This window comes from Ursus americanus, chromosome 13, assembly GCF_024610735.1.
Source record: "Ursus americanus isolate L20-20 chromosome 13, mUrsAme1.1.p, whole genome shotgun sequence".
Classification (NCBI taxonomy): Eukaryota; Metazoa; Chordata; class Mammalia; order Carnivora; family Ursidae; genus Ursus; species Ursus americanus.
In genome coordinates this window covers 3,782,675-3,804,522 of record NC_142139.1, presented here as the reverse complement: position 1 = coordinate 3,804,522, position 21,848 = coordinate 3,782,675, and the positions used below count along the sequence as shown (strand labels likewise).

The window sequence follows — 21,848 nt, the reverse complement described above, 5'->3', positions numbered from 1 at the left end:
AGTACAAAATGGGTTGCACTGGGCTAGAATCCAAGTGTCAGCAGGGCTGCATTCCTTTCTGGAGGCCCCCAGGGAGCCTCTAGTTCCCAGCCTTTTCCAGCTTCTAGAAATCATACACGCCTTGGCTCGTGGCCCCCTACCAGCTTCAAAGCCAGCAATGGTCTTTGAGTTTTTTAAACTCGAAGCTCTATTAGTTCTCTCTGGTTCTGACTCTTGGGCTTCTCTTTTCCACTGGGACCAACCATCTAATCTCCATATGGTAATGTCAGCTGATCAGCAACCTTAATTCCCTCTTGCCATATAACATAAGGGATACAGTTTCTGGATACAGTTTCTAGGATGTGAAACCTTTGGGGGGGCCATTACTCTGCCTACCACCATCTCCAATACTAATTAGAAAACAGTCAATGAAACCTCACATGTACAAGCTGCTCTTTCAACTATAATAGGTGAAAGCCCTAAAACTTAAAGAATAAATATCATTAGAGTAGCAGGCATAAGACTGCAGATCTTCTTGCTGAGCTGATGCACTAATCAGGGGGATGGAAGAATATACTTCTTTCCCAGACGCAACACCAAGCCTGACTGAACACTCAGAAATTTTTAGAGAAAAACGTTTGAGGGGCACCTGGGTGGCTCAGTTGGTTAAGCGTCTGCCTGTCGTCCTGGGATCGAGCCCCGCATGGGGCTCCGTGCTCAGCAGGGCGTCTGCTTCTCCCTCTCTCTGCCCCTTGTCGCACTCATGCTCTCTCGCTCTCTCAAATAAAATCTTTTAAAAAGATGTTTGACATACCATATTGAAATTTAAGCATTGCTATCTTTCAATCCTGATAGTGAAATATAGGACCTATTTTAACCCTCCATATGGTAAATCACAGGGATTTGATGGCATGTTTAGACAGGTGTGATATTTCCTTTGATAAAACTGTACATGTAAGGACACAACGGGGACCCACGTTATGACATACATGCTAGATTCTATAATCAACAGTGTGGTGGTTCAACTCTGCAGCCAAACTGTCTGCTTTCAAAACCTGATTCTGCCTCACACTAGCTGTGTGACCTTAGGCAGGTGACTTAACATTTCTGTCTCAAATGGGGAGCCTTAAATGGGGATAATAATATGCACCTCAGAGTGTCTGGGGCAGATGTAAATAAATAAGTTCTAAGCGCTCAGAAGAAATCCTGACAAATAGTGAGTGCTTTCAGTATTTGGTAAATACAATTTTAAATGTTCCTGCCTGCTGCTTCTAACTTGCCAATCAAACTATATTTCAAGGGAGTGTACTTCTCGGCACGTACCAATCCATCATAGAGGATATATCATACACATAAACACACACACACACACACACACACACACACACACACACATATATATATTTAACAAAAACAATGCCCTCTGTTGCTATTAAAGTTTGGTAGCTACTGGGGGGGGGTCATAACTGGACGTTAAACAACTTGCAGAACAAATGCAAATCTCAGAAAACAGAAGCAGCTGTGTGAAATACACTGTCTCAGGGCCTCCTAAAGAAAGACTCACAGCATCGGGGAGGACAGTGGGGTCTGTGATTCTTAACGGCCCCGGGCACTTTCTGGGACAGTGGTGCTCATGGTACAACGCTCCTCGGAAGGCTGAGCTCTGCGAAGCTCAGTGGCACTTGTGCTACGTGAGTGCTCCCGGCATCTAGGCCTGGCATATTGCGACTGCCGCTTTGAAAGCTTTTCTGCACTCACAGCTGATGTGATATACTTCTTATCAAAGTTCTCGAATTCAATGGCAGTGTACAAACAACTTCCATGATTTTACCTTAACCCCCTTGACCGACAGGACCCAGACCTTCAGACCCTACCAGCAACAGGCATGATGTGCCAAGCGGCTGTTCTGTTACAAAAGAAATAATGAGAGATACTTTGATTGAGGTAATAGGATTGAACACTTTGTCTTTAAAAGTTAGAGATGCAGTTTGTATGCAAAAATAAAAACAATGAACGCTAAGCCACTGAGTATTTATATCAACCAAGCATTACCCTCAGTGTTTTACTCACAAAATTTCATACGTCATAAGGTCACCTTATGAAATAAATATTTTATTCCCCTTTTACAGCCAGGAAATGGAGGTTCATCTGAGGAAGCTGCCCAAGGTCATCTAGTGGTGAGCAGTGGTGTTGGGACTCACAACACCCCACTGTCCTCCTGGATGAGTGGGTCTTTCTTTAGCAGGCCCTGAGACCATGTGTTTCACACAGCTGCTCCTGTTTTCTGAGATTTGCATTTGTCCAGGTGGGCCTAAGCCTGTGTGTGTTCATCTCTCTGGCATTCCTTCATGACCTTGAATCAGCACAGACCAGATAAGCATTGCATGGTAAACATACAATCGCATATTAAAATATATTACCCCGCCCCCAAACCACCATATCTCCAGAGCCAGTGGAAAGATTACAGAAAGCCTTGGGGGACGTCGGGCAGTGGGGGCACCAGAATCAGCTGGCCCTCCCTTCAAAACCCTTGCTCTACTTCCTACAGCTCTGCAGCCTCGAGTACGTTAACCTTTCTAAAAATGGTTTCCCCACCTCCACAGTGGGGAGCGCACAGTTGCTATTTTGCAGGTCAGTCCGAAGATGAAGAGAAGTTCTAATGCGGATTTAAAAACGCTATCTCAGAGCCTCTCCCCTTATTTAACCATTATTACTTTACCAGATTCCGTCCAGCTTCTGGCTGTGATGAAGCCTGAAGGGTCAGCTCTGTTTCAAAGGCTTGGCTTCACGTGCAACTACGGCTGCAAGTATTTTCCTGAGAGAACTCGTCTTCTCCTTGGAGACGGACTGCCATCTAAAGGTTTGCCTCCAGGGCACCTCCATGAGCTAAGTGGTCCATGATCCAAAACCACGTATTCTTTCTTTGACCCACTTCCCTACCCCTAAATGAAAACTCATTCCTTCACGTTTTCTCTAGATGTTAGATCAGATTACCTACTGAAAGTAATTTTTAACCCCTTCCAGTGGAGTGTCCAGCAGCATGTGTGTTAAGGGGTGCCTTCCCAGGATGAGTCTCATCAGCGGAACAGGCCAAGGAGGCCTCTGACATACGTTTGCACCCCTGCCCGGCCAGCCCCTCCAGGATCGCTCAGGACCTCAGTACCAAGAGGAGGAGCCAATTCCCAGCAGGCCTCAGGATTAGGGAGAACCCAGAGGACGTTCCCATCCTTGTTTCTGCAATGCTCTCTCCACGTCTAGGGCTCCTCCTCCCTTCAGTTGCTTCCCATTTGTGGAAAAGCTTTTCAAGAGTTTAATTCTTATCACGGATTTTGCATTTCTAATCATCTTAATAAAAAGAGGTAATTAAATTCCAGGGGTTGACATGCATCCCGCAATTCTCCATAAATATGATCCCTCCAGTTTCACAGTTTCAGTTGGAGAGCAATTTGCCTTTATTGGGATACTCATCGAGCCTTTCTAGGTGAAGCAAGTACTGCCAGGTAAACTTAAGAGTCAAGGATGCCCAAAGGTGGGCATCTCAGCGCCTCTCAATTCTGCCTGAGGCTAGCCCTGACAACTGGGCATCTGTCTTCCCACAATTGAAATGTATCACGATGAATGAACCTCAGCACAGGCACTACCAGGCAGAGTAGTGACATTTACCTGAAGGGGCCCTTCCACAGTCTTTCACCTGATTTGACTTTTAGTAACTGGCAGTCTTTTCTGACACTTTGGCTTTGAATGTGTTACTTTCATTTCCTTTCATCCCCTCCTCTTGAACAATTTTAATACGTGGTTTTACTCTTTTTTTTTAATAGTACGGAGGGATACATTGAAAGAAAAGATGTACATATACAACACTCAATCCACTTAATGCTCCTTAAACAAAAAAAAATCTAAGAATGCGCCAAGTGTGGTTTGAAAATTTTAAGTGACATGATCAAACTAACACACAAAATTATAGAGCTGAATCTTAAATTGTAAGCAAATCATCAAATTAGGGCTTGGTAGCAGGGAAAACCAACCAGCTTACCCTTTTTACACTTTTTAAAGATTTTATTTATTTGAGAGCGAATGAACGGGCGTGGGTGGGGGAGTGGGGGAGGGGCAGAGGGACAGGGAGAAGAACAGTTTCCACTAAGCAGGGAGCCTGATGCGGGGCTCGATCCCAGGATCAGGACCTGAGCCAAAGGCAGACACTTAACCGACTGAGCCACCCAGGTGCCCCCTTTTTATACTTTCATTCTATTACCTGTTTTTTTACATTCTGCTTTAAATTACAAGTTGTCATTAGAAATTGATAAATAGAACTGATCTGAGTTTCTCTATGAATAAGTTAAACTGACCACTACTCATAATCCAACATCCTTGATCAAAACCGTGAGGATAAAGTGACTAGCACTGGAAATGGAAATATAAACCCAAAGCAAAATTTAAATTCTGACTCAGGGCAGCAAAGAGGGTATGATATTATCATAAAACTTGAGAATACTTAAATGAAGAAATGCTTTATACCTATAATGAAAATTAGCGAATGGAAATTTATTGCACGTTCATTAAATCAACCCCAAAATGCTTTACCAATGATAAGCTTTTCAAGAGATCAAACAACAAATGCATAAGATTTTTAAAAAGGTGACCTATTTAAAAGTGATGGAGCTTGGGCTACACCCAGTGTAGTGATAAATCTGCTAAATGCAATGTCTGAAATTTTTAACTTGTCCGTCTTTCTGGGTACTAACAAGGCAAGTTATAGAAGTAGAATTTCTTTTAAAGAGCTACCTAGCAAAATTAGCACTGCTCCATTCTGCTCTATTTGCCCACAAGAGTTGAGCTTTATGGCTAGTAACAAAATACAAGCCCAAATACCTCTTTAAGAAAGCCTGTGTGTTCTGTTTTCATCAGATAAATCCCTTGCGTAATGAGCTACTGACCTATTGTGCAGCTCCACAGAGAATGTTGGTCCTATTGCTGAAATCTTCTGGGAAATACTAAAGGAACACAGAAATTAAAACTCTTAAATTTTAAAGAGAAAGTTTTCGAATTAATATGGTAAAAGAAAAAAGGCAGCTACGTTAAACATAATTCATTTTTTAAAATGCAGAATGACCAAAATCATCATGGATATATACATAGATACAGCTAGAAGGATACTTAGTGCACAGTTGCTTAAAATAGTAGATTTGGAAACAAACTAACTGTCCCAAAATAGGCGATTGGTTCAGTTGGGATGCAGCCATAGATTAGAAAACTATAAAAGCTGCTATATAAGAGTATTTTAGTAATAAAGATGTCCATCTTTGGATGAACAAAAGCAAGTTAGAAAACATGTATGTAGGGAACAAGCTCGATTTTGCAGAGGATGAGTCTCTAGCAGGTGCAACCTCAGGAGAGTTATTTAATTTCTCTCAATCAGTGTTCTCAACACACGTTAGCTCTTTGTGTAATATGTCCTCACAGGGGTGAAAAAGAATTTGAGGATATAACATTAAGTGATTTTCTGGGTGACTGCTGGTTTGTTTAATCTGTACTTTTAAACTTCCATAAGTGATATACTACTTAATATACAGGGAAAATTTAACAAATTGGAATTTTCTCACACAGTGATTATCTTCTTAAAAATCTACCATAGTGCTTTGCTCACAGTAAATAAATCTTGGTTTAGCTGAATTTACCCTTCAGATTTCATTTAAACAAGTTTGCTCTGGGGTTCATTTAAAATTATCTTAACTTAATGGCCTAACTTGTCTCTAATATTTTTATTGGGCATAGCAAAGCATATTTGCATTGTTCATCCCCGTAAGGATTTATGAGTCCCAATTCAGGACTCACTGTAATGCCACTGGATCTTGCATTACCAGTGGGAGGCAGCCTATGGGAGCCTACTCACTTCTGCTTTCCTCCCAGTTCCCCATCCTCTCCTCATTTTTGGCTCCCTTCCCCCCCCCCTCCATGATCAAAGGCAAGGGGCGCTCTTTACTGGACTGTAAGCTTCAAGGACAGTTACAAAATCTCCTTCAAGTTAGTGTCACTAGGACCTAGCACAGTGGCTAGAATATAGCAGCTGCTCACTAAATGTTTAATAACGCAATGAAGTGAATAAATGTCTGATAGTTCAGGTTAGAGGCTTCAACTCCTCCATAAGAGAACTAGGGAAACGTGGGTAGGCTACTGTAGCGCAAAACTGTAGAATTCTCAGTAATTGCCACCACCTCCCCCCCAAAAAAAATTCACTTCAAAGTATCACTTCTTTAAAGAAGAAAAAGTTCCCATCTGTATTCCACTGTCTATTTTAATAGAGGCAAGATTATTTCTATTTTGCCCTGTATTTTGCTTAAAGTCCCTCCCAAATCCAAGCGTTTATACAGCAAGTAAGTTACCACCCAGATAGCCTCAGGTCTCCTGGATTCCAAAGCCCAAGACCTTTCCACATCATGTGGTATGAAAAATTCCCTGTGACCTTTGACCCTAAACGGTGTTGTAGATATGGTTAAGAGCAAATGTTTTCAATAATACCCGAGCAAATACTTCCTATCCTTCCAAATATTTCCTCGGGCTTTTATACGATCCCAGGAGAAGAGAAACTGAGGCCAGGAGGCAGCAACCCAATGGTGTCCAGTGTTTCCCCTCAGGTTCCTAAGTCAACCCGCTTTACTTAAAAATGAAAACTAAAGAAACCAAATTAAATATTAACTCGTAAAACAACACTTCAACCGAAGGGTACTGTGAGGTAAGACTAGCGACAAACCAAGGAAAGGACTATAAAAAGGAAATTCTGCACTGCTTATTTCGGCGGCGGCGGGGGGGGGGGGGGCGGTTAAGAGTTGTCTGCCCGTCCACTCTTCCTCCAAATCCCAAGTTTGCCACTTGCCCAGTTGCTCTGAATCTATTTAAACGGTTCCACTGAAAACCCTTTCACGTGTCCACCATGAAACGTTTAATTTCGTGAAGAACCAAGAACTTGCCACAGGATTTCCCACGCGAAACCTCAGCCCACCAAGTTTATAAGCAGGAAAATTAATTGGGTATCACCCATGCCAGCTCTGGAACACACCATGATTTATACATAAACAGTTGCAATTGGTTGGGGTCTACTTTGTGCCAGACATTATGATAGGTCTTTCTTGCTCTAAAACCCTCATTACTATCATCTGTAGTTACAGTCCCATTTTACTGAGTCAGTGTTTCGTGTGACTGACAACCCACCGTTAATATATGAGACTACGAGTGACACCAAGGATTTGCAAAGTTAAGTTTAAATTCAAAATCCACGCCTAACCTAGAGTCACTAAACAGTTGAATCTCTTCGAAATTTAGCATACACGTCAAAACGTTTTGAGGTCATATCAGAACAGACGAGATGAAACAGAAGAATGGCAAAGATAGAAAAGAGAAATAAAAGATTACAGAACATTTGAGTTGTTTCAAGAGGTGGCCGCGGGTTATTGAGGATTATCCGTATCTCGGAGAGGCAGACAGGTCCATTCCCACCCATTCGCGCGGAGAAATCAATCCTCCCTTTCCTTAAGCAGAGCGGCTCGGGAATGCCAAACGTTGAAAGGTTTCCCGGGTGGGCAGCCCAGGGCTGGACTACTGCTGTTCACACATCGTCAGTAAGTGGTTCCCAGAGGAGAAAAAGGCAGTCCCTCCACCTCCTGAACTTCAGTCCTGCCCTCCGGAGTGGCTCTGGACAAGGTATGGTTTAATCTGTGTCCGTTCAACGCCAGGACCGAGCTCCCCGAAATGGTTGCAAATGAATGAGACGAAAGCTCAGAGCAAGGAGACTCAGCCACACGTCCACCCCCCTACCAGGCAACACCAACGAAGGATGCCCTGGGGCGGGGCGCGCGGGGGCCGAATTAGAGCCACGTCCGCGCTCGCCATCCACCTTCCCCTCCCCGCGCTGCGCCCGACGCGCGGCTTCTCAGCCCCATCTCCTCCCCGGCCCCTCCGGGCGCTCCTTACCCGCTCTCAGCTGGGGCTCCCGATGCTCCCAGCCGAAGGCACCAGCTCCCGGGCGGGGACCGGCTCGGGGACGGAGCCCGCTGCCGCAGCCACCCCCGGGCCGCAGCCGCTAGAAAGTTTGCTCGGGGTCTCGCCGCGGCCCCGCCAGGGAAGCCGCTCTCCGGGTCCCTCCCGCGGCCGCCGCCCCCCGAGGCCACTGCCGGCGGCGCTGCAGCACGGGCCCGGCTCGGCGGCCGAGGACGGCTCAGTGCGCGCCGAGGGCGGGGTGTCCCCGCCCGCTCGGCCCGCGGCGCGGCGCTCGCTGTTTACCGCGGCCCCGCGGCCCGCTCTCCCCCCCGCCGCCCTGCGCGCTCCTGACATCATTCATTCTCTCACACCCTCGCCCGCCCACTCCATTTCCAAACAGTGACTCACCCGCGGCCGGGTGGCGGCAGCGCCCGCTCCGGCTGCTGTGGCTGTCCAGGCGCAGAGCCGAGCTCGACAAACCGGTGCGACTTCTTAAGAAGAAAATCCCAGCCGACCCTCCCCTCTCTCAGCCATTAAAGGTGCAGGGAAGGAGGGGCTTGGCAGGCTGGGCCGATTGGCTCCCGGCGGAAAGCCTGAGGCCCGGAGCAGACCTCCCGGAGCGGTGACGGAGCTCAATCTGGGAAAGTTCCCTGGGTGCCACTCCCGGCAACTTTTAAGGATGGGGCCGGGAAGGGATCCCCCACCCCATACCGTGGCTGATTCAGAAACTGCTTCTTGACGTCGGTGTGAGTGGGCTTGGGGACACCCGCGGTTATTCAAAGGGTGTAGCCCAGGCCTAGGTCCAAGAGGTGGGTTTCCAAACCTCACAAGGTTGCCTGGCAGGGGTAGTCAGAGGTCCGCTCGGTGGTAACTCTAGGTGTGAGCCGGAAGGGTGCTCCAAGTTAATGAGGCTAATAATACTTCCCCTTCGGTGACTAACTACCATGTCATTCGTCCTGTTAATTGATTTGCTTCTCTTTAAGGACAAGCGACCGTAACCAAAATAAACAGTTAAAGACTAGTTCTTTGCTCCAGCGAACATTGTGCTCTTCCGCGGCTTTTGGAGCACAAGGCGCTGGGGCGTGTGGTTTCTTTGATGAGCTCAGCAGTTATGTTTTTAGAAGGGTGTTGCCTTCCTAAAAAAATGGTCAAGGCTCTCTGTTTCTTGGAGTTGCTATTCATACACCTGCTGGGCAGTTTTCAAAGTAAACAATGGCAGTCTCAGATTCTAACTGGGATGAATTAGAATGTGGCCAAAACTTTATTGAATTTAAATGACAAATGTTTTATGTTCATTTCTACTTCTGGACAGGGTAATGATGTTTAGAATTTGCACTGGCTTATGGGTGATTCCATATAATAAACAAAAATAATCCAGTGGCATCTCTAGGTGCCTATTGCAGAAAGCGTGTAGGTAAACAATCATTTATCTGTGGTAATTAAAAACTATTGTAACAAAAAAAAAATATGGAGGGCAGCCGCAAAACACACCACTGAGAGGCCACTACAGAAGTTTCCCCCAAATGAAAATGCTCCTGAAACAAATCAAAGGTTCAGCATCACTGTTGTGGAAAATGCACTCATTTAAAGCTACAGAAAGGTAAGGGGCACCTGGGTGGCTCAGTCTGTTGAGCTTCTAACTCTTGGTTTCAGCTCAGGTCACGGTCTGGGGGTTGTGGGATGGAGCCCCCCCCCCCCACCCTCGGCTCCACGCTCCTCAGGGAGTCTGCTTGAGATTCTCTCTCTTCCTCTCCCTCTGCCAATCCCCTGCTCTCTCTCTCTCTCTCAATAAATAAATACATCTTAAAAAAAAAAAAAAAGCTACGGAAAGGTAAGAACCCAGAAGAGAACACCAACAATTGAAGTTTATTTTCCTTGGGTTTATTTTTCCTTTTCAGTAGGAGTTCGTTTTCAATTTTACAAAGCCCAGGCATTTTGCCCAGAAGACAATAGCAAATAGATTGGTTTGCTGGGATGCAGTCAAAGTAAATGGAAATTCAAACCAACATTTTTTGTAGAGAATCACAGACCTAATCAGGAGCTTGAATATTCTGTCCAGTGGTAACACAGAGGGACTAGATTCAAGTGCGTAGCCACAGGCAAATTTGGGCGAATATCCCACTGGCTCCCCACTTTATAATGTTCAAATATTTGGACATTATGGAGATAAGTATAAACAAGGTTTCCTGCAGTTCTTAAAAAACGATGTTGTGGGCTTTCAGGCCTATGCACAAGGATGAAGTCGAAAAGCTCAGAACAAAGCCTGCCATCCTGCCGTCTTACTCCATGACGTAAATTCTGCAACTCCATCACGGAGGGTCTCCATCTGTATGGAAGGCAGTTGAATGGATAGTTCTGGGTTTGTGGTTATTACTTTGGCTCGGTTTAAATATTGTGAAACAAATAATTAGGTCATTTTATTATACACTTAAATATCCTCCGGTAAATGTAATAGTATAATTGTGATTGAGCTACATGACGTTTTTACATTTTATTCATTGTTAACGTATGAGAAAGCAAATCATTCATCTTAACTTCTATGTTTTGAAAAATAGTGACTTGTCCTTCTCACAGAGAGGTGATTTTTTCTTTAACTTTTTGTTCTTACAATGTATCAAAGTTTCCTAAGTCCTTGATATAGTCAGCTTCCAAAAATTATAGTGCTGAATGCTCTAAGGGAAGGAAAGGGCTGGCCAGTGTGTTCTTGCCAATTATTTCTAAACCAGTGCATACCATAAATACCATTTTCATAGATATTTCTTTGTTTTGATAAAACATACTGATTAAGTTAGGGAAACATTTGTAGTACTTATCTCCTCTTATAATAATTCCTACTCGGGATATAACCTAAATCATTGACTCAACCAACAATATCTAAGAATCATCACGTGTATCTTCTAAACATCGGTCTCAGCAGTGGGAAAGTTTTCTTTAAAAAAATTTTTGCATGAGAATGTTTTGCAGGATTTTTCCAGGATCCAGCATAGTGCCTGGCACGTAATATTCAATGCGTGAAACAAACAAATGAACACGTAAACAAGCCTTAAAGAGCAAACCAACAGTGAGTGACTCCATGATATGGGATACTATGTAGACAATAAAAGAATAAAACAGTCCCATAGTCTCTGACTTTAGAAAACTGTCCTTTTTGGGGCGCCTAGGTGGCACAATTGGTTAAGCGTCTCACTCTTGGTTTCAGCTCAGGTCATGCTCTCAGGGTTGTGAGATCAAGCCCAGAATCGGTCTCTGTGCTCAGCACGGAGTCAGCTTAAGGTTCTCTCTCCCTTTCCCCTCCTGCTCACGCACACGCTCTCTTGCCCTCTGAAATAAACAAATCTTAAAAAAAAAAAAAAAAGAAGGAAAGAAAGAAAGGAAAGGAAACTGTCCTTGTTAGTGACAAATATAAGCAGTGAATGAAGCCGAGGGAAAATACAACACACACACACACACACACACACACACACACCATTTTTGTGAAACAAATACCACTCCCATGAAAAAATCCAGAACCAAACTATATTACCTCTTGACGGGAAGATATAGTAGGGCAGAGTGTGAAGGAGAAACTTGTATTTTTGGACTATTTTTCGATGAACCTGTATAATTTTTGAAATTAAAAACAGCAACACAAGTGACATTAAAACTTAAGACAATAACATAAGTCTATGACAGGGGGCTTACAGTCTCATTAGAGAGACAGTAACACCCAGAACTATTAGAGAATAAGGCTGTTCACCTTCTGGATTTGGAACTTAGATACTCACTTTGTGCCAGGCCCATACAAGAGCCAAACACCTGCCATTTATTGAGTACTTAATATATGCCAGGGACTATGCAAATTGCTTTAGCTATATTATCTCATTTAATCCTTTCAGCAATGATCTGAGGTAGGGACTCAAAATGTTCTCCTCTTATCTCCAAAGATAAGAGAGATTATCATTTTCCTGAGATCACACCCAAGTAAGTGGTATCACTGGGGAATAAAACCAGTACTTCTGGCTTCAAAGTGCATACTTTTTAAAGGATTTTTATTTATTTATTTGAGAGAGCGAGAGAAGCAGAAGGAGAGGGAGAAGCAGACTCCCAGATGAGCAGAGAGCCTGACATGGGGCTCGATCCCAGGACCCTGGGATCATGACCTGAGCTGAAGGCAGATGCCCCCAAAGTATACACTTTTTGACTACTATTCCTTAAATTGCACAGATATAACTCTTCTGATTTAACAATACTTACTTTTCTTTAGTTTTTAAAACATGTTTATCTTAAACTTTATTTTAACAATAAGGTACTATTACCATATTATAAAGCAATTGAAAAGTGAAAAAACAAACACTGTTAACATTTTGGTGTCCTTTCCTTAAATTTCTATTGTTTAAGATAATTTCAACAACATCATACAGAGGATTGTTATTCTGATTTTAAAAAATTTAGCACTATATCACGTATTCTTTCCTCATAATTACCATGTTAGTGGCTCTGTGGTACGCCCCCAACGCGTATGTGCTTGTGCGTGTATGTGTGTGTCAAACTGAGTCTCAGTCTGGTGGTCTGTTAATCTGGGAGTTTAGGGTAATATTTTTACGTTTTCCTATTAATGAAAACTCTCGGACTCTCTTTTTTATATTAATACTACTATACCTTGTGTGTAAATGTTCTACATTAAATAAAAGAGTTTTGAGTTTTCAGAAAAATGAAAGGTCCTGTGTGCCCCATTTAATATCATTGTCCATCGACCTCTGGCCTGAAGGAAGACAGGGAGGGCGGAAGGAGGGTGGCTATGAGCTCTGCAGTGGTGCAGGCACAGAATGGTATGTATCAGGAGAGTGTCTGCATGAGGAGACGGGATTGCAGGAAGTGGACTGGATTTGAAGCATAACGAACAGATTTTGCAGGTTGATTAGCTATGGAGATGGAGCCAAAAATGACTCTGACTCCTTTTTGTTTGCTTAAGCACTTGGGTGGATGGTGGTGCCCTTTACCAAGACAAGGGATGCCAAGATAGAACAGGTTTGTGAAGGCAGAGAATGAATTTTAGAAAAGGAGTTTGAGATGCGGTTTGTCTAAATGGAGATGTCAAGTGGGCAGCTGACGACGTTAGTCTGGAACTCAGAAAAGAGGCATGAACTAGAGATATAAATTTTAGAATCATCAGCATGTGGATAACAAGGAAGCCACAGGAAAAAATGAGATGGCCTGGAAATAGCATCCAGAGTAAGAAGAGAGGAGGTCCAAGAAAGGCCCCACATTAGAGGGCTGAAAAGGAGAACACTGCAGATGGGCCTGAAAAGACATAACTAGGAAGAAAATTCAGAGATGTAGTGTTAAGGAAACTGAGGAAGAGGCTATTTGAGAAAGATGGAATGGCCATCTACATTAAATGCTCCTGAGAGAGCATGTAAAATAAAGACTGAAAAAGTCCATGGCATCGGTGACATGGAGGTCTCTGTTGGCCTTAACTGGGGTGGGATGTGCGGGGCTGGGTTACGCCAAGGCAGAGTGGGATCTGATTGAGGGGGAGTGCAGGAGAGCTGGAGCCGGCAGGGAGCCGGCTGGAGCTGAAGCTGACCTGGCTTTCTGAGATGAGAAGGAACAGCTCCTCTACCACAGGAGGGAAAAGGGAAAAAAGAGGCACGGGAATCATGTTTGTAGACTGCTTCTAGAAGTTGCAATCCTTGCCCTCCACGCTTCCGTTTTTCTGTGCGTTCAGAGGTTGTGTATTAGTTTTCAGTTGCTGCTATAACAAGTCACAGCCCTACTAGCTTGAAACCACACGAAGGATTAGCTCGCAATGCTCCAGGTCAGTCGCCTGCCAGACTCTGCTGATTGCTCAGCTCCAGATTTCACAAGGACTGAAGTCAAGGTGTCGACAAGCTGGGCTCTTATCAGTAGGCTCCCGCAAGCTTCCAAACTTGTTCAGGCTGTTAGCAGAATCTAGTTCCCTCCAGTTGCAGAATCAAGGTCTCTGTAGCCCTGCCGGCTGTCAGCTGGCGGCCACCCTTGGCAGCCAGAGGCATCTGTCCCAGAGCCAGCCACAGAGTGTTGAACCCTCCTCATGCTTGGAATCTTTCTGACGTCTCCTTCTGTCACATCTCTTCGCCTCAGCTGGAGAAAGTTTCCTGTTTTTAAAGGACTCATGTGACTAAATTGGGCCCACCTGGATAATTCAAGATACTCTTTCTACAGTAAAGCCCATAATCTTAATTACACGTACAAAGTCCCTTTTGCCATGTGACGTAACGTATTCACAGGTTCCAGGAATTAGTGTGCAGACCTCTTTGGGGGCCCATTCTGCTGACCACAAGGTGACATTGTCAACTGAGAATAAGGAAGTGGGAGAGGTGGGTGGTTTTAGAAAGAATGAAAACAGTTTGAAGTAGCCACACCGGAGAGTAAGAAGATTAACTGACTAGAAAAACAGAAATTTGGCAGATGGCACTGAAGACTGAAGTCAGGGCCATAGTGGTACCAAGAGTGTCCTTCTCTAGCAGTGCTCAGACACCTGGGCACGGGCACAGAGAAGGGGGCTGGTGGATGGGATAGACAGACAAGGAGGGAGGGAGTTTAGGGTAATGTCAATGAAGCAATGGGTCAGGGAATAAAAGATGGTCAGGGAGAGAAGTAAAAAGAGGAGGGGCTGATGGATAAGGGAAAAGTAAAAGGATCAGTAGCCTAGAGATCTGCAGACATTGCAGAGATGTGAACAATGGGTAAGAGAGAGTTTGGAAGCACAGGGGATTGGGTGGTACAATTTATGAACTACTTATCTGGGTAGTTTGGGCAATGGCAGGGCCTGAAATGTGGCAGTGAGTGGGTAGCTGGGATGGAGGGAAGGAGAAGAGAAAGAGATCAGAGTGCAATTTTCATGGATGCAGAAGTTACCCAGAATAAGGGCCAGACAAGGGGTAGAAAAGACGACCATAAATCAGATGCCAAACAATTAATAATGAGCTGGAATGAGGAAAGGAAGAAGATAGTATAGAAGATGTGAATGCCTCAAACGAGCAGGGCATTTTACGAAAGGCTGACATAATCTCAGTCCAGAAGTATCTCTAGAGATCAAAGAGACACAGACCCCACTTTTCAACACCAAGGTCCATAGAGTGTGAGGAGATCATTGGATATCCTTGATATCCTTGACAGACTGCAAAGAAGCACGTCCCCAGATTGCAGTTAAGGCCAAAAAATATAAGGAATATTTAGAGACACAACTGAACTGATAGAATTTGTGATCATAAAGTAGGAATTTCAAAGGTTATAGGAGAAGGGTTTAGAGAGCCATGGGTAGAGTCAGGGAGATCAGGGGAAATAAATCACAGAGTATTATAGAAATAAGTATATGGAAATATGTATGCAGATGGAATAGGCAGGTGAGTGAGGGGGGGGGACGTTTTCTCCCTAACTCACCCCTACCTTTTCTGGAGCCGACAGCTTGACATTCTCCCAAAGCCAGGGCAGTAAAAGGTAGTCTGTGTAAGACAACTAAAGGCTGAAGGGCAGATGTACTTATTTAGCATAATAGAGGTAAGGAGATATATCAAGAGGAGATGAATCTCAGCGGGAATGGGCTCATTTTACGTTGGCTGTCCCATTCAGAAGCCAAACTACTAGGAGGATCCCTGCCCCTCTCCTTTTCCTCCCTTAGGGTCCAAAATCCACTAACTGGCCCCTAATCACCTGCACTTAGATGTATTTGACAATGAATGACAAATCATGACAATGTTTTGGGAATAGGCGGGAGAAAATGGGTTTAAAAGTTCTGAGCAGCTCTTCTTGGGGGAAAAGAGAGCGATCCAGAGGGGTGGAGGTTGGGGGGCCATGCTTTACCGATCAAGATAGGAAGCCCTGGAGTCAGTTAGGAGAGCGCACAGCTGTACGGAGCAGGAATGGAATGGGAATAAACTGACTGGGCTGCAGAAAACAGTACCAAGTCCTCTCCCAGTACTACTGGGGAGAGTCTGGTCAGTTGAAATATCGTAGTTGAACCGGAAGTGAGGGCTGGTCTAAACTCTGGGCTCTCTGTGCATATGCTTGACTGGCTAATGTGGAGATGGCTTTGTTTTCACTGTATGACACTTCTGCCATAAAGGGGTGAGTGCTGGGACCACATGAGAAACGGCAGAGGGAGTTCTGAGAGTCTCCTGGAGGGTAGTGGCAACAAGTGCTTTAGAAAATTCAGCAGCAGCAGCAGCAGCAGCAGCAGCAGCAAAACAAAACAAAACAAACAAAAGACGATGATCCAATTCCCAGATTAGCCTGGAGCAGCACTGCCCAAACTTGGCAGTTTCGTGAGAATCATCGTCATGTGAAGCCCACCTATGAGTTAATGCATCTTCCGGGGAGGGATTCCAGACACCATTTTGAGTCAGAGCATGAAATGATTTTTTTTTTAAAGATTTTATTTATTTATTTGAGAGAGAGAGTGTGAGTGAGAGAGTGAGTGAGCGAGAGAGAGCGCTCGCACATGCTGGGGGGACAGGCAGAGAGAGAAGGAGAAACATACTCCTCGCTGAGCAGGGAGCCTGATGCGGGGGTTCAGTCAAGGCCCCGGAATCATGACCTGAGCCCAAGGCAGATGCTTAACCGACTGAGCCACCCAGGCGCCCCGCCTGAGATGATTCTAATGTTGAGAAAAAATCGGACAATTCCAGCCCAAGGCAATGATTCTCTACCTTTTTTTCCTGTATTGTTTAGCAAACCGCACTCTTCCCAAAGAAATACTAGCCATAATTTTCAATCTGGAATCATGCCATCTTAGAAGGGGCTATCAGAATCACAAGGCAGTCTGGAGTTAGGTAGGAAGGGCTGAAGGGAGGATGGAGGGGACTTCAGCTTTAACCAGCTTCCCCAGGGACACTGAGGCTCCTTTTCAATAGGGAGGGTCATCCACCGCCATTCTACTGCCAACCTCCTTCTCTGTGTGAGTCACTGGTCCAGACTAGTCTGAAGGAAGAGAATTTACTCAACAAGCTTAATAGTTAAATTCTAAGGTTTAAAGTGTTCTGTGACTATAATTCTTGTGAGTCAGTCTCTAGTAAGCCAGTTACCTTGCATTCTAGCAAAGTTGAATTTTAAGCCAACCATACTAAAGATCAGACTTCACAGGCTGGTGCCCACACCAGGAAAGTGGCCCCTTGCAGGACACATCTAGACAGCCTGCTCACCTCCCACGCTCACTCTCTCCATTGGCTGCCTCTCCAATTGCTCCTCCTAGTTCTATTCCAATCAGAATGTTCACACACACATCCTCCCCCACACAGTTTATCAGGGCACTAAATATGATTACATCACTTTACCACAACTTGCCCTTCTTAAAAGGAATGGGACTTGAATTGCAAATTAAAACATACTTTTTTTTCTCTAATTTAAAATGTGAAGAAGGATGATGTTGCTGGAGGACATGCTAACTTTATGCAGATTTGATGTTCCAGCTGTTAGTTCAAACCAAACTGTCTAAGGCGGAAGTACAGAGTCCACCTGTTTGTCTAGGCCCTTCCTGCAATGAAGGGAGGTAATAACTGTGTAGTGTTATGCTTTCTATGTGAAAGTATCCAGCCAACGACCTTAATTATGTAATAAATACTGTATCAATCATGTGTATACCATATACAACTTCCTAGTAACTAAATATAGTCAGGGATAAAGAGACAGGAAAGGCGAATAATAATAGATGAAAATCTTTGACTTCTCAGTTTTTTTCTTCTAATCTTTGGTATGTTTTCAGGCAGTGGCCACTAAAGATTATATCATATGTATAATTTATAATTTTGACATGAAATAACACCTGCTTTTATACTAATGTCACTGAAAAGAAGCCAGAACACTTTCATATATCATTAACTCATTTATTATATCTTTACACATCCTCTTAAATTCTGATGGCACCTTAGTCTGCATTCAATATTTAATATGAAAGCCTTAAGATTCAGAAGAAAGTGATTGCCTATAATCATTTTTTAAAAAATTTCCTACTTTTTTTTTGTGTTTTTAAAATCCATTGTTCTGTATTTAAATTTTTAACATTGTATCACCCACTCCCACCCCAACCTGGCAGTCTTCATTCTCTCCCACCCTTGCCCTTTCTTAGCTAGTTCTCATAAATTAATCTTGTCCTTCTTTTAACCATCTATTCCTTGGTCTGGTTTCATTCATTATATTTACTTTCCTTCTTTTTTTTTTTTTTTTTTAAAGATTTTATTTATTTATTCGACAGAGATAGAGACAGCCAGCGAGAGAGAGGGAACACAAGCAGGGGGAGTGGGAGAGGAAGAAGCAGGCTCATAGCAGAAGAGCCTGATGTGGGGCTCGATTCCAGAACTCTGGGATCACGCCCTGAGCCGAAGGCAGACGCTTAACCGCTGTGCCAACCAGGCACCCCTATATTTACTTTCCTTCTGATTAAATTTGAAGGAAAAAATTATCTTATTTATTATATGTATTCTAGGTTTCTCCACTTAGCAACCTGCTGCTACTCAATAAATACATTTGATTAATTGTACTTTTCATCTATTTTGACTCCCTCTATCCTGTAAACATTTATCAAGTACATACTACATGCTGAGTTTTATGAGGGAGACCAAAGGTGTAGCATATATCCCTGGTTTCAAAGTGTTCTCAATATAGGAAACCCAGGTGACTCAGTAGGTTAAGGGTCAGCCTCCTGCTTTCAGCTCAGGTCATGATCTCAGGGTCGTGAGATCAGCCCTTCATCAGGCCCCTTGCTCAGTCTGCTGGTCTGCTGGAGATTTTCTCTTTCCCTCAGCCCCCCACCACCAACCCCAAGTGTGTCTGCTCTCTCTCTCTAAATATATAAATCTTCAAAGTGTTCTCAATATAGTTGGGAAAATAAGATGGACATATTAGAATTACATTTATCAGAATGGGATAGTATTTCACCCAGAAGTAACTTAAAACTTAATGTATTTATTTTACATTTGTTTTCAAAGGTTTTTGCCCCAACTCATGGACTGCATGACAACCCGCTTAGAACCCACTTTAATTGTGTCTACCAGTGCCAACCACTTCTGGCTTCTGGCTTTCCCCTGTCCCTTTGCCTCTAGGATAACACCCTTCACCGCATGCTAGTTAATTTAGCTCATGTAACTAAATTAATAGAAAAAGTTAAGAGGAAAACTCAGAATAATGGTAGTTATATTCACCAAAATGCTGCACCATAGGCCTACAGCACCCATGTCCTCAATATAGTTGGCTCTTGGCAGGACAAAGTTGGCATACCCAAAGAGATGAACTGAAAAGAGTCTAATGAAGGGACTATTTATAAAGGAAGTAGCTAGAAAGGCCAGTACAAAGAGGAGACAAGAAACGATGACTGGAAGTCAGTATCACCTCTGCACCTGAAGAGGAAGGGAGGGAAAGCTGTCTCCAGTCAATAAGAGCTAGCACCATGAAAAGGGGCAGCTAGATAGAAGCTGTGGCCTTAGGCAGAGGAATGTAGCCATTCAGACTGCAGAGAGCGAGATGAACAGGGATCCTGACCTCTCTCTCCTCCTCCCCTCAGATTTCCTGGGGTGACTAACCTGCAGGGAGGAGGGCCACATGGTACAGTCAGTAAACTTCAGGGTCCAGGGCTACAGAACAGGGCAGAGAAGGGTCAGAATGGATCTGGAAGGCAAATGGAGAATAACCATCACAGCTCCTTACAGATTTTGGGAGTCCATGACAGGCCCATTTATGAGAAGGTATTTCTAAAGGCAGTGAACTCTGTCCAGATCCTCAACTGGGAGAGCCCAGTTGGGAATAGGCATAGTAGGCCAAATTAAAAAGACCAATGACAGGATGCCTGGGTGGCTCAGTCAGTTAAGCGTCTGCCTTCAATTCAGGTCATGATCTTGGGGTCCTGGGATCAAGCCCCGCACTGGGCTCCTTGCTCATCGGGGAGTCTGCTTCTCCCTCTGCCTGTCGCTCCCCCTAATTGTGCTCTCTCTCTCTCTCTGACAAATAAACAAAATCTTAAAAAAAAAAAAAAAAGACCAATGACCTCAGAGTTTAGCTTAACCTATCACTCTCCCAAACCCCTCCCCTACACCAACTACTATATTATAGTTTAAATGTAGCCCAAGGTTTTAACATTATATCTCCTGTTACTGCAGTGAGAAAATGCTCTTTGGTCAGGTTTAACCTTATCTTTATAATAAGGGCCAACTAGGAGTAAAAGAAGCCATCACGAAGGTAAGGTGAGCAGTTATGCAGGTATGCTCCGGACAATCCCAAGTTAAACCACACATACCACAAAAATCGTCCTAAGGTTTGTAATTCAAAGATTCCCTAAATGGCCTTTCCTCAGAAATCTGTGGATAGTCCATACTCAGAATCTCAATTAATTAGAATAATTTGTGGAAACATTCTAAGGAGTACAGTGATAAACAAAATGATTATTTTTTAAAATTTCATTTATTTATTTGAGAGAGAGAGAGAATAGAGGGAGAGTGAGAAGCAGACTCCTCACTGAGCAGAGAGCCTGATGAAGGGTTCGATCCCAGGACCCTGGGACCATGACCTGAGCCAAAGGCAGATGCTTAACCAACGGAGCCACCCAGGTGCCCCTTAAAAAATGATTCTTGAGTGTTATGATATGCCAATTGTTTAGCCAATTAAGACTCTAGGTCCCTTTGCCTGTAGCAAATGACCTTCTCTTGGCCATGTAATCTGACCACGGAATCCCGGGCATTGTCTGCTGATATCAGAGTTCTTTGAAACAACTGGGCTTTCATCAAGGAGACAGTGAAAGGAAAGCAGCCTGCTTTCTCCTCTCCATCTACTTCCTGGCCTCCAATTCCACATTATCTCGACCAAACTGTGGTCATTTTAAATAAAGAATTGTGATCAATAATCTCTGCTATAGAACGGATGAGGACAAGGAAGCAAATATTGCATTTGTCAGTGAGGTCACTTGTGTCCTTCGCCAGCACAGTTTCTGTGAAGGAGAGCCTCCCACCTGGAGTGCACTACTGTACTATTTTCTTTGTTAAATAAGAGGTGAGTTAAAGGCTGAGAGTGAGAGAGGTAGGACCTTGATACAGGGTTTTCAGAGAGAGAGATAAAGATTTGAGATAGCTGCTTTCAGAAATGAGAAAGGAAGCTGGCAAAAGATAAGTACAACTTTGCCAATGTGGAGAGCCAAGCTGAGGATGGAGCTCATAAATATATAATGGAGCTAATCAGCAGAATTATATGTTTAACACAGCTGTGCCAGGACACCTGGGTGCTTGAGGAGAGGCACTTAGATGGTTTTATCCAGGACCAGGACCTGGAGCAGCAAGTTTAGTAGAAGGGTAAACTGGTGAGGGTATTAAGATGGTGGATAATAGGAGGGATAGAATTTGAGCTTGTTAGAATAGGAGCTCTGCCTTATTTTCTTGGTCATTGCCAGATCGCTGGCACCTGGAGCAGCGGTCTCTAATCTTATCTGTGGCTTAGATTCCCCTGGAGAGCGTTAGAAATCCCTGATACCTACACCACAGCAGGAACCCCTTAAATCGGAATCTCTGGGCGGGTCCCAGGCACAGTACTTTCTAAAGGTCTCTGAATGATTCAGTGTACAGGCAAGGATGAGAACAATTGGTCTAAAACAATATTTAACAAAGCAAGAAGCTAATACACTTACTTCAGTGAATGAAGAAATGGAATTCAGGGCCGAGACTAGGAAAAGGGATAAATAGCGAAGTCTCCATGAACTTGAAGTGTAGGTTTGAGGCCACTGCTTTCAGAGACAGACAGGGATTGTAAATTTATCATTTTGGAGTGGACACAGTTGCAAGAGTTAAAATTTAACCCAATGCTGGCCAAGGGGACGCTTTGCGCAGGTACCACGGAGCGACGCTTGCTATTGTAACGGCAGTTAATCTGAAGTTAGGGTGTTGGAAGGTTTGTGGAGTTAAATG

The 21,848-nt window shown here is 43.9% G+C and overlaps 1 protein-coding gene across 6 annotated transcripts in view; it reads right to left on the bottom strand.

Moving 5' to 3' along the window:
- Window positions 1-21,693, bottom strand: part of SGMS2 (sphingomyelin synthase 2) — a 93,741-nt gene extending 72,048 nt beyond the window's left edge. For 2 of the 6 annotated variants that reach the window (XM_087866383.1, XM_045799208.2), the window contains exon 1: window positions 21,572-21,693. The gene's annotated coding sequence lies outside the window, so the exon portion shown is untranslated. Of the gene's footprint in view, window positions 1-7,944; window positions 8,227-8,358; window positions 9,732-21,571 lie in introns of those variants that run through there. The other 4 variants (XM_045799206.2, XM_045799203.2, XM_045799207.2 and 1 more) reach the window with 2 other exon arrangements.
- Window positions 21,694-21,848: the final 155 nt, after the last annotated feature.